This window comes from Nomascus leucogenys, chromosome 20, assembly GCF_006542625.1.
Source record: "Nomascus leucogenys isolate Asia chromosome 20, Asia_NLE_v1, whole genome shotgun sequence".
NCBI classification, from domain to species: domain Eukaryota; kingdom Metazoa; phylum Chordata; class Mammalia; order Primates; family Hylobatidae; genus Nomascus; species Nomascus leucogenys.
Window position 1 is genome coordinate 46,558,850 of NC_044400.1, and position 12,044 is coordinate 46,570,893.

Sequence of the window (12,044 nt, forward strand, 5' to 3'; positions counted from 1 at the left end):
GACAAATACTGTTAATTAGGGTGGGCATGGTGGCTCATGTCTGTAATCCCAATACTTTGGAAGGCTGAGGCGGGCAGATCACCTGAACTTGAGGTCAGGAGCTCGAGACCTACCTGGGCAACATGGCGAAACCCCATCTCTACTAAATATACAAACATTTTCTGGGCATGATAGTGCACACCTCTAATCCCAGCTATTCAGGAGGCTGAGGTTGCAGTGAGCTGAGATCATGCCACTGCACTCTAGCCTGGGTAACAGAGTGATACTCTATCAAAAATAGATAAAGAAAAAACAAACCAAAATGAGATATCACCTAGCACTCGTTAGAATGGCTACTATAAAAACGATGAACAAGTGTTGGTGATGATGTAAAGGAAAGGAAACCCTCGCACACTGCTGGTGGGAATGCAAATTAGTACAACCATTACGGAAAACATTATGGAGTTTCCTCAAAAAATTAAAAATAGGGCCAGAAACGGTGGTTCATGCCTGTAATCTCTGTACTTTGAGAGGCTGAGGCAGGCAGATCGCTTAAGATGGCAAAACCCCATCTCTTTTAAATGGACAATTCTTTTAAGACATGAGTCAAAACAAAAAGCCAAACTCAATCCTCAAATGTTCATTCTTGTCTTTCTACTTGCCATTTAAAAATTTTTTTTTTTTTGGAAACGAAGTCTCACTCTGTCCCCCAGGGCTGGAGTGCAGTGGCGCAATCTTGGCTCACTGCAACCTCTGCCTCCCAGGTTCAAGCAATTCTTCTGCCTCAGAGCCTCCTGGGTGGCTGGGATTACAGGCGCCTGCTACCATGCCTGGCTGATTTTTTTTTTTTTTTTTTTTTTTTTTTTGTAGAGACGGGGTTTTACCCTGTTGGCCAGGCTGGTCTCCAACTCCTGACCTCAGGTGAACCGCCCACCTCCGCTTACCAAAGTGCTGGGATTACAGGTGTTAAGACACCACGACGATGCTGGGCGCGGTGGCTCACGCTTGTAATCCCAGCACTTTGGGAGGCTGAGGCGGGCGGATCACGAGGTCAGGAGATCGAGACCACGGTAAAACCCCATCTCTACTAAAAATACAAAAAATTAGCCGGGCGTGGTGGCGGGCGCCTGTAGTCCCAGCTACTCGGAAAGGCTGAGGCAGGAGAATGGCGTGAACCCGGGAGGCGGAGCTTGCAGTGAGCCGAGATTGCGCCACTGCACTCCAGCCTGGGTGACAGAGCAAGATTCCGTCTCAAAAAAAAAAAAAAAAAAAAAAAAAGACACCACGACGGCCCGTCTTTCTAGTCTCACAATAACAAGGGGAAATTCTTTCTCTAATTTCATTTGATAGTTTGAGTAATTTCAAAGAGAATGTTTAAAGGCACATACATATCAAAAGCTACCTAGAAGTTATCAGCATAAAGCTGACTTAAACCACCAAAAATAACATAAGGAACACAAAGACAAAATATAACCAATGAAATATACAACACTTAAGTGCACTACTTAGTTTTCCAATGGACTTTCTAAGCAACCTAATTTTAAAATCCATGGTGTGGCCTGAAACAAAATCTTATGTTATATAATTTTTAATAAAATTATTTATTTAAAGGAAATTTACCTGAATAGCAAAGAAAAATTTTCACTCGAAGTATTTAATACTAAGGCAACTATTAAACTCATAATACTTATTTTAATTTGAAATAAAAACATAAAGTCATGTAAAATAAAAGCATCTAAATCTTGCAAGTCCTTCATACTATCACATAGGTAGTCTAACATATATCTCAACAAGGCAATAAACACTTTTCTTGAAAACTGATAATCTTGGGCCGGGCGCGGTGGCTCACGCCTGTAATCCCAACACTTTGGGAGGCCGAGGTGGGTGAATCACAAGGTCAGGAGATCGAGACCATCCTGGCAAACATGGTGAAACCCCGTCTCCACTAAAATACAAAAAAATTAGCCGGGCGTGGTGGCGCCTATAGTCCCAGCTACTCTGGAGGCTGAGGCAGGAGAATGGCGTGAACCCGGGAGGCAGAGCTTGCAATGAGTCAAGATCGCGCCAGTGCACTCCAGCCTGGGCGACAGAGCGAGACTCCATCTCAAAAAAAAAAAAAAAAAAAAAAAAAAAAAGAAAACTGACAGTCTCTCAAATTAATGAAACTGGACCCTTCCCTTATTATACCATACATAAAAATTAACTCAAAATGGAACAAAGACCTAAATGTAAGAGCTAGAAAGCAAAAACATAGGGAGAAAACTTCATGACACTGAATTTGGCAATGATTCCTTGGATATGACATCAAAGGTACAGGAAACCAAAGAAAAAAATAAGGGAATATGCACAACTTTATCAAAGTTAAAAACTCTTGGCCGCGTGCAGTGGCTCACACCTGTAATCCCAGCACTTTGGGAAGCTGAGGCAGGTGGATCACCTGAGGTCAGGAGTTCGAGACTAGCCTGGCCAACATGGTGAAACACCATCTCTATTAAAAACACAAAATTAGCCAGGCATGGTGGCGCATGTTTGTAATCCCAGCTACTTGGGAAGCTGAGGCAGGAGAATTGCTTGAACACCCAGGAGGCAGAGGCTGCAGTAAGCCGAGATCGTGTGACTGCACTCCAGGTGGGTGACAGAGCGAGACTCCGTCTCGAAAAAAAGAAAGAAAATAATAAAATTTAGAAATAAAAATAAACACTCCTGTAAAGCTGGTGTGGTGGCACACACCTGTAGTCCCAGCTACTTGGGAGGCTGAGGTGGCAGGATCACTTGAGCCCAAGAGTTCAATGCCAGCTTGGGCAACACAGCAAGACCCTACTACTTAAAACAAAAAAACTTCTGTGTTGCAGGAGAAAATATTTCAAATCATTTATCTGGTGAGGGCTTAATATCCATAATATATAAAGAACTCCTACAACTCAATAACAACAACAACAAAAATACCTGGTTAAAAAAATCGACAAGGGATGTGAAGAGACGTTTCTCCAAAGAAGATATATAAAGTATCAATAAACACATGAAAAGATGCTCAACACCACTAATCATTAGGGAAATGCAAATTGAAACCACAATGACCTATCACTTCATATCCATTAGAATGGCTACCATAAAAAAATGGTAATTGTTAGCCAGGTTGTGGAGAAATGGAACTCTTGTGCACTACTTGTGGGAATGTAAAATGGTGAAAACTCTATGGGAAACAGTATGGCAGTCCCTCAAAAAAAAAGAAAACACACACACAGAGTTACTATATAATCCAGTGATTCTACTTATGGGTATACACCCAAAGAACTGAAAGCAGTAACTGGAGTAGGTATTAATATATGCACGTTCATAACAATATTATTCACAACAGCTAGAAGGTAGAAGCAACTTAAGGTTTCCATGGATGGATGAATGGATCAACAAAATGTTTGGCTTTTGTGTATATACGTATATGTGTATGTGTATCTATATCTATATCTATATCTATATAGATATATATATCCATCCTGACCTCAGGTGATCCATCCGCCTCGGCCTCCCAAAGTGCTGGGGTTACAGGCGAGAGCCACCATGCCCAGTCTACTTACTTATTTATTTGAGATGGAGTCTCCCTCTGTCGCCCAGGCTGGAGTGCAGTGGCACAATCTCTCAGCTCACTGCAACCTCTGCCTCCCAGGTTCAAGTGATTCTCCCTAGTAGCTGGGACTACAGTTGCACGCTACCAGACCTGGCTAACGTTTTTGTATTTTTGGTAAAGACAGGATTTCACCATATTGGTCAGGCTGGTCTGGAACTCCTGACCTCAGGTGATCCATCCACCTCGGCCTCCCAAAGTGCTGGGATTATACCTGTGAGCCACCGCACCCGGCCCTGCTTATTTGAGACAGGGTCTCACAGTCACTTAGGCTGGAATGCAGTGGTGTGATCACAGGTCCCTGTAGCCTCAACCTCAACCTCCTGAGCTTAAGCGATCCTCCAACCTCAGCCTCCCAAGTAGCTGGGACTACAGACTCATGCCACCATGCCTGGCTAATTTTTGTATTTTTTTGTAGAGATGGAGTTTCACCATGTTGCCCAGGCTGGTCTTGAACTCCTGGGCTCAAGCGATCCACCCACCTTGGCCTCCCAAAGTGCTGGGATTACAGGCACGAGCCACCATGCCTGGCCTAGTAAATTTTATGCTGTGTACTTTACAAAAATTTTCTTAAAAAATTTTAAGTAGGCCAGACACAGTGGGTCACACCTGTAATCCTAGCACTTTGGGAGGCTGAGGTGGGTGGATCACGAGGTCAGGAGATTGAGACCATCCTAGCTAACATGGTGAAACCCTGTCTCTACTAAAAATACAAAAAATTAGCCTGGAGTGGTGGCGGGCGCCTGTAGTCACAGCTGCTCGGGAGGCTGAGGCAGGAGAATGGCTGAGGCCAGGAGGCAGAGCTTGCAGTGAGCTGAGATCGAGCCACTGCACTCCAGCCTGGGCCACAGAGCGAGACTCTGTCTCAAAAAAAAAAAAAAAAAAAAAATTAAGTTCTTACCTTAGAGATTCAAAAATCCTTATTATAAATACTGTCTATTTCCTCTATTTGCACTGTCTTCCTATTGTGAAGACACAATCTACTACAGACTCTAGATTACCATTTCAAGAATCAGAAACTTGAAGAGGAGGTTAAAGAAAAAGAAATCAGCTGGGGGCAGTGGCTTATGCCTGTAATCCTAGCACTCTGGGAAGTCAAGAAAGGGGGATTGCTTGAGCACCAGCCAGCATGGGCAACATGGCAAGACCCATCTCTATAAAAAATAATTTTAAAAAATTAACCAGGCATGGTGGTGTGCACCTGTGATAGGCTGAGGTGGGAAGAATGCTTGGGGCCTGGAAGGTCAAAGCTGCAGTGAGCTGTGATCATGTCACTGCACTCCAGACTAGGCGACAGAGCAAAACCGTGTCTGGCAGGGGCAAAAAAAAAAAAGGCAGTTTGCTGTCAAAACCCTCAAAATTGAAAAAAAATCTAGAGCTGCAAATTTAGATACAATTCATAACAATGTCAAAGAGAAAAAGTTGTCACTTTTCTGCATGATTGAATTTTCACAGAATGTGTGAACACGGCTCACTGCAGCCCTGATTTTCAAGGCTCAAGTGATTTTCTCACCTTAGACTACAGGCACGCAACACCATGCCCAGCTAATTTAAAAAATTTTTGTACAGACAGGGTCTTGCCATTTTGCCAGTGCTGGTCTCAAACACCTGGGCTCAAGCAGTCCTCCTGCCTTGGCCTCCCAAATGCTAGGATTACAGGTTTGAGTCACCACGCACAGCCAGTTTTAATAATTAATTGTAAGAAAATCAGTTCAATAATTGAGGCCAGGCACGATGGCTCACGACTGCAGTCCCAGCACTCTGGGAGGCTGAAGCAGGTAGATTGCTTGAGCCCAGGAGTTTAAGACCAGCCTGGGCAATGAGGTGAAACTCTGTCTCTACAAAAAATTAGCCAGGTGTGGTAGCACGTGACTGTAGTTACAGTTACTCGGAAGGCTGAGGTGGGAAGACCAATTGAGCCTGGAAGGTTGAGGCTGCAGTGAGCCACAGCACTCTAGTCTGGGTGGCAGAGTGAGATTCTGTCTCAAAAAATAAAAATAAAAATAAATATCAAAACAAAACCTATTGATATAGTTTGGATATTTGTCCTCTCCAAATCTCATGCTGCAATGTAATTCCCAGTGTTGGTGGTGGGGCCTGGGGAGAGGTGTTTGGATCCTGGGGGCAAATCGCTCATGAATGGCTTAGTGCCACCCCATTGGTGATGAATGAGTTTATGTGAGAGCTGGTTGTTTTAAGTGTTTTGGCTGGGCGTGGGGGCTCATGCCTGTAATCCCACCACTTTGGGAGGTCAGGTGCACGGATGATTGGAGGTTGGGAGTTCGAGACCAGCTTGACCAACATGGAGAAACCCTGTCTCTACTAAAATTACAAAATTAGCTGGGTGTGGTGGCACATGCCTGTAATCCCAGCTACTTGGGAGGCTGAGGCAGAAGAATCGCTTGCACCCAGTAGGTGGAGGTTGCAGTGAGCCAACATCGTGACATTGCACTCCAGCCCGGGTAACAAAAGTGAAACTCCGTCTCAAAGAAAAAAAAAAAAAGTGTTTTAAGGCTGGATGCAGTGGCTCATGCCTTTAACCCCAGCACGTTGGGAGGCCAAGGCGGGTGGATCACTTGAGCCCAGGAATTCCAGACCAGCCTGGCCAACATGGCAAAAGCCTATCTGTATTAAAAACACAAATATTAGCTGGGCATGGTGGCATGCGCCTGTAATCCCAGCTACTCAGGAGGCTGACGCATGAGGGCACGAGAAGTGCTTAAACCCGGGAGGTGGAGGTTGCAGTAAACCAAGATTGCACCATTGTACTCCAGCTTGGGCGACAGTCTCAAAAAAAAAAAAAAAAAAAAAAAAAAAAAAAAAAAAAAAAAAAAAAAAAAAAAAAAAAAAGATGTTTTTTTGGCCGGGTGCGTGGCTCATGCCTGTAATCCCAACACTTTGGGAGGCCGAGGAGGGCAGATCACGGTCAGGAGTTCGAGACCAGCCTGGCCAACATAGTGAAACACCGTCTCTACTAAAAATACAAAAATTAGCCAGGTGTGAGAGCACGCGCCTGTAGTCCCAGCTACTCAGGAGGCTGAGGCAGGAGAATCGCTTGAACCTGGCAGGCGGAGGTTGCAGTGAGCCAAGATCGTGCCATTGCACACCAGCCTGCTCGACAGTGTGAGACTGTGTCAAACAAACAAAGTGTTTTAAAAGTATGTGGCAACTTCCCTGCTCTGTTGCTTCCACTCTATTCTCTACCCTCATCATGTGAAACAGGCTCCTCTTTCATCTTCTGCCATGATCATAAGCTCCCTGAGGCCTCACCAGAAATTGAGCTAATGTTGGCACCACACTTCCTATACAGCCTGAAGAATCAGAAGCCAAATGGAACTTCTTTTCCTTATAAATTACTCAGTTTCAGGTATTCCTTTATGGCAATGCAAAAACAGCCTACCACACCCATTTTTCTAACCCTAAATACTATAGACCAGGTGTGGGGGGCTCAAGTCTGTAATCTTAGCACTTCAGGAGGCCAAGGTGGAAGGATCACTTGAGGCCAGGTGCTTGAGACCAGCTTGGGCAACATAGTAAGACCCTATCTCTACAATAAATAAATAAATAAATAAATAAATAAATAAATAAATAAAATAAATTTAAAGGTTTATTTATTATTATTATTATTATTTTTTTTTTTACTGAGATGGAGTCTCGCTCTATAGCCCAGGCTGGAGTGCAGTGAGATCTTGGCTCACTGCAACCTCCGCTCCTCCAGGTTTAAGCGATTCTCTGCCTCAGCCTCCGAAGTAGCTGGGATTACAGGCGCATGCCACTACGCCCGACTAATTTTTGTTTTGTATTTTTAGTAGAGACGGGGTTTCACCATCTTGCCCAGGCTGGTCTTGAACTCCCGACCTCGTGATCCACTCGCCTTGGCCTCCCAAAGTGCTGGGATTATAGGCATCAGCCACCACATCCGGCCAGCACCCAGCCTAAAACTTTAAAAAAATAAATGAATACTATAGAAACTGTATCTTCAATAATATAAAGAAATGTGTGCAATTTTGGACTGCTCTAATCTAAATTCAGTAATGTGAAAAAGTATATAACTGAAAACATTCTTTTGTTCCATTTCTTCTTTTATTTACAAAGTAGTGATCAAATCTATATTGTACTGATATCTTTAGGATCAGTATATACAACCAACTTAAATCTATTATAACAAATCCTAACGGGCAAACAGGAGTATGAAATTTCAAAATGTGTCTATCTTTATAATTTAGTAGATAATGTGAATAAATCAGTAGCACATAAATCTATGTCCAGTAAATAAATTTTGCTCAAGTCTCAAATCAGTAAGACATAGTTAATGTGGCTATGTAAATATTCATATATTCATTCATAAGGACTCAGTAAGGCCTTACCATGTAGAATAATCATATGAATTGTTCATATCGTTGACTAACTTTTCTGTTAAGGCTCTTCCAACAGATCATCAATAATTAAACCACGTTCATTCAAAACACTAAATGCTACTTAAAGAGGATGGCAGCTTTCATACTAAGGATTTTATTTTTAGTATAAAATAAAATTAGATTTCACTATGTTGTCAAGGCTGGGATGCAGTGGCTATTCACAGGTGTTATCTCACTATTGATTAGCACAGGAGTTTTGACCTGCTCTGTTTCCAACCTTGTCTGGTTCATGTCTCCTTAGGCAATCTGGTGGTCTTCTGTTCCTAAGAGGTCACCATACTCACGCCCAACTTAATGTGGACACCTGACTGGCATAGCACACTTCAGCCCAGACTTGCTGGTCTTAAGCAATCCTCTTGCCTCAGCCTCCTAAGTAGCTGGGACTACAGGTACACACCATTGTACCCAGCTGCTATAAATTTTTTTGTTAAAGTTTAAGCAAAGTTAAGATACCATGCAGCTGGATGAATTTTTACATATGTATATATCCATGTAACCACCACCTGATAAAAATACAGAGTATTTTTAGCATTACAAAGCCTCACTTCTGCTCCTCCTACTCACAACTCCTGCCCAGCCTCACCACTATCGTATTTTTTTGTTTTTTTAATTTTTTTTAATTTTAATTTTAATTTTTTGAGACGGAGTCTCGCTCTGGCTAATTTTTTGTACTTTTAGTAGAGACAGGGCTTCACCGTGTTAGCCAGGACGGTCTCAATCTCCTGACCTCGTGATCCGCCCACTTCGGCCTCCCAAAGTGCTGGGATTACAGGCATGAGCCACCACGCTGGGCTATCGTATTTTTTATCACCATAAATTCTGGTTCATCTTCAATTTCATAAAAATTGAACCATACAGTATGTATTCTTTTGTGTCTGGCTTTTGTCATTCAACATGACTGAGTCTCATCCATGTTGTTTGTGTCAATGATAGGCTCTTTTGTACTGTTATGTAGTGCTCCAATGTGTGATTGCAATATATCAATTTTCTTGTTGATGAGACATCTGAGTTATTTCCCGTTGGGGCTATTAATAAATCTGCCATAAATATTCTTTTATACATGTCTTTTAAAAAGTAGGCATAGACACTAATTTCTTTTAGATATACACCTAGGAATGAAGCTGACAGGGCATACTGAAGGTGTATGTTTAGCTTTGGTAGATATTACTGGCTTTAAGGGGTTAAACCACATTGTTTTTTTTTTTTTTTTTTTGAGACGGAGTCTCGCTCTGTCACCCAGGCTGGAGTGCGTGGCACGATGTCAGCTCACTGCAACCTCTGCCTCCCAGGTTCAAGAGATTCTCCTGTCTCAGCCCCCCAAGTAGCTGGGATTACAGGCGCCCATCACCCACGCCTGGCTAATTTTTGTATTTTTAGTAGAGATGGGGTTTCACCATGTTGGCCAGGCTGGTCTTGAACTCCCGACCTCAAGCAATCCACCTACCTCAGCCTCCCAAAGTGTTGTAATAACAGGCGTGAGTCACCGTGCCCTGCCTGGTTAAGCCACCTTCTTACCAGCAATGCATGAGGTATTTATGTTTACAGGCATGTAGTGCATGTAGTGGTATCTTATTGTGATTTTAATTTGCATTTCCCTGATGAGTAATGATGCTGAGCATACCTTATTGACCAGGCAGATATTCTGTGCCTGTTTTTGTCAGGGCAGCATCACTGAGTGAAATTTTTATGTGTTGCCATTTTCTTGCCCAGGTAAGTAGACACGATTAGTCATAGTAAGTGTCAGTGGAAAACATTAGAAAATAGTTTCCACATAGCATAAGTTGTGAAATTAAGAAATAAACCAAGGGCCGGGCACAGTGGCTCACGCCTGTCATCGCAGCACTTTGGGAGGCCGAGGCTGGTGGATCACCTGAGATCAGGAGTTCGAGACCAGCCTGGCCAACACGGTGGAACCTGTCTCTACTAAAAATACAAAAAAATTAGCTGGGCGTGGTGGCACATGCCTGTAATGTAATCCCAGATACTTGGGAGGCTGAGGCAAGAGAACTGCTTGAGCCCAGGAGGCGGAGGTTGCAGTGAGCAGAGATCGCACCATTGCACTCCAGCCTGAGTGACAGAGCGAGACTTTGCCTCAAAAAAAAAAAAAAGTAATAATAAATAAATATACTAAAATAAGTTGTTAAATATTAACAAAGATGTATCACCACCCCTAGATGCATTAATAAAAGACCAAGATTAACCAATTATTTTCTAGTATGCCTGCTGAAAATTATTTTATGTAATTCATTTTTCCTATGATTAAGACCCTGTATTTTTCTCTATCAAATTCCAGTTCTGAAACCTAAACATTCACATTTAAATATGGATATGCACTAAATGTCAATTATACCTTAGTAAAGCTCAGGGAATAGAGTAATGACTTCATGAATATCCAGTCTCACCTATTTGATCTAATGTGTCTTTGGTATATTCTAATATTTCAATTGTACAGATAAAAAACAAGATTATTCACCTGCTTAGGAAAAGGGAATAGTTGATGTAAAAAATGTTCTGTTCTTGCACATCATATTAGGAGAAAATGTTTTGGTATAAAAATTCAACTTCTCTCTCTATATATACACACCATAATCTTTCAACTAGCTATATAGGGAGATAATTACAAGTAATAGTACTGTTGGCTTAACTCTGGGCAAAAAGAGAAGTCAGTGGGAAGTTTTCATCTACAAACTTTTTCTTTCTTTTTTTTTTTCTTGAGATGGGGTCTTGCTCTGTCGCCCAGGCTGGAGTGCAATGGCATGATCTCGGCTAACTGCAACTTCCGCCTCCCAGGTTCAAGCGATTCTCCTGCCTCAGCCTCCCAAGTAGCTGGGATTACAGGTACGCACCACCATGCCCAGCTAATTTATTTATTTTTGGTAGAGATGGGGTTTCGCCATGTTGGCCAGGCTGGTCTCAAACTTCTGACCTCAGGCAATCTGCCCACCTCCGCCTCCTAAAGTGCTGGAATTACAGGCATGAGCCACCGCACGTGACTGCAAGCTTTGTTTCTAAAGTTGTCATTCTGGGTGCTGGGAATAGCCTGAGTAGGGAAAAGCCAGAAGCAGGGAGGCAGAATAATGCAATCATCCAGGCTAGAGGTAATGCGTTTGGAAAAGTGTGGTAGTAAAGCCGCTGTTAAGATGTTGGGAGGTTTTGCCAATAGACCTGCAGACAGGGCATGGGGTACCAGAGAAAGAAATGCCAAGGATCATGATGTGATTCTGGCCTGAGAAAATGCAAGGATGTATTTGCCAATAACTTAGTTGGGGAAGACTATAGAAGCAGGTTTCAGGTTAGGAGACTATCAGTTCAGTTCATGTTTGATATGTTCATTATATAGTCAAGTAAAGATGATAAGCAGGCAGCAGGATAGGAGTCTCAAGTTCAGGGAAGATAATTTGTGAGTTTGCAGTATGTAAAGGTGAAGTTATGACGAAATCAGATGCACTCACTTACCAAGGAAGTGAGTGCAGCTAGAAAGGAGCAGAAATCCAAGACTTATCCCTGAGGCATTCTAATACACACAGATGCAAGGAACTGGTTAAGGAGTCTGGGAGTGAGCACAGGAAAGGGAGAATAGAAAATCTAATGTCCTAGAAGCCAAGAGAAAACAGTACAATGTCTCTAATACTGCAAATATGTACTCATATCACTGAATCTTAGAGCTTTTAGAGGCCTTGGCGATAACCTAATGGATTAAAAACACTGACACTTAAGAAGTTCAATAAATTGGCAAAAGTCACAAATCAAAAGAGTAACAGAGAAGATAAAAAGTAAGTCTATTCCACACTGCTTTATGTTAGAAAGTCTTGATCTATATGGAATATAGAATATATTGAAATACGGATCAAGAAACCAGATCCCAAGAGATGATCTACTGAGGGACAGGATTTACTCAGATATACTACTGGAATAGAAAAAAACAAAACAAAACCTGTAACTCTAGTCTGTTCATCCAGTTACTAAGTAAACCATTGGCCATACACTAAATACTGTCATTTCTATTTGATTTTCTTTCAGGTACC

At 42.3% G+C, this 12,044-nt stretch overlaps 1 protein-coding gene across 1 annotated transcript in view; it reads right to left on the minus strand.

Annotated features, from left to right (window-relative positions):
• Positions 1 to 12,044, minus strand: part of UBE2K (ubiquitin conjugating enzyme E2 K) — an 85,594-nt gene that overhangs the window by 13,726 nt on the left and 59,824 nt on the right. The window lies entirely within an intron of this gene.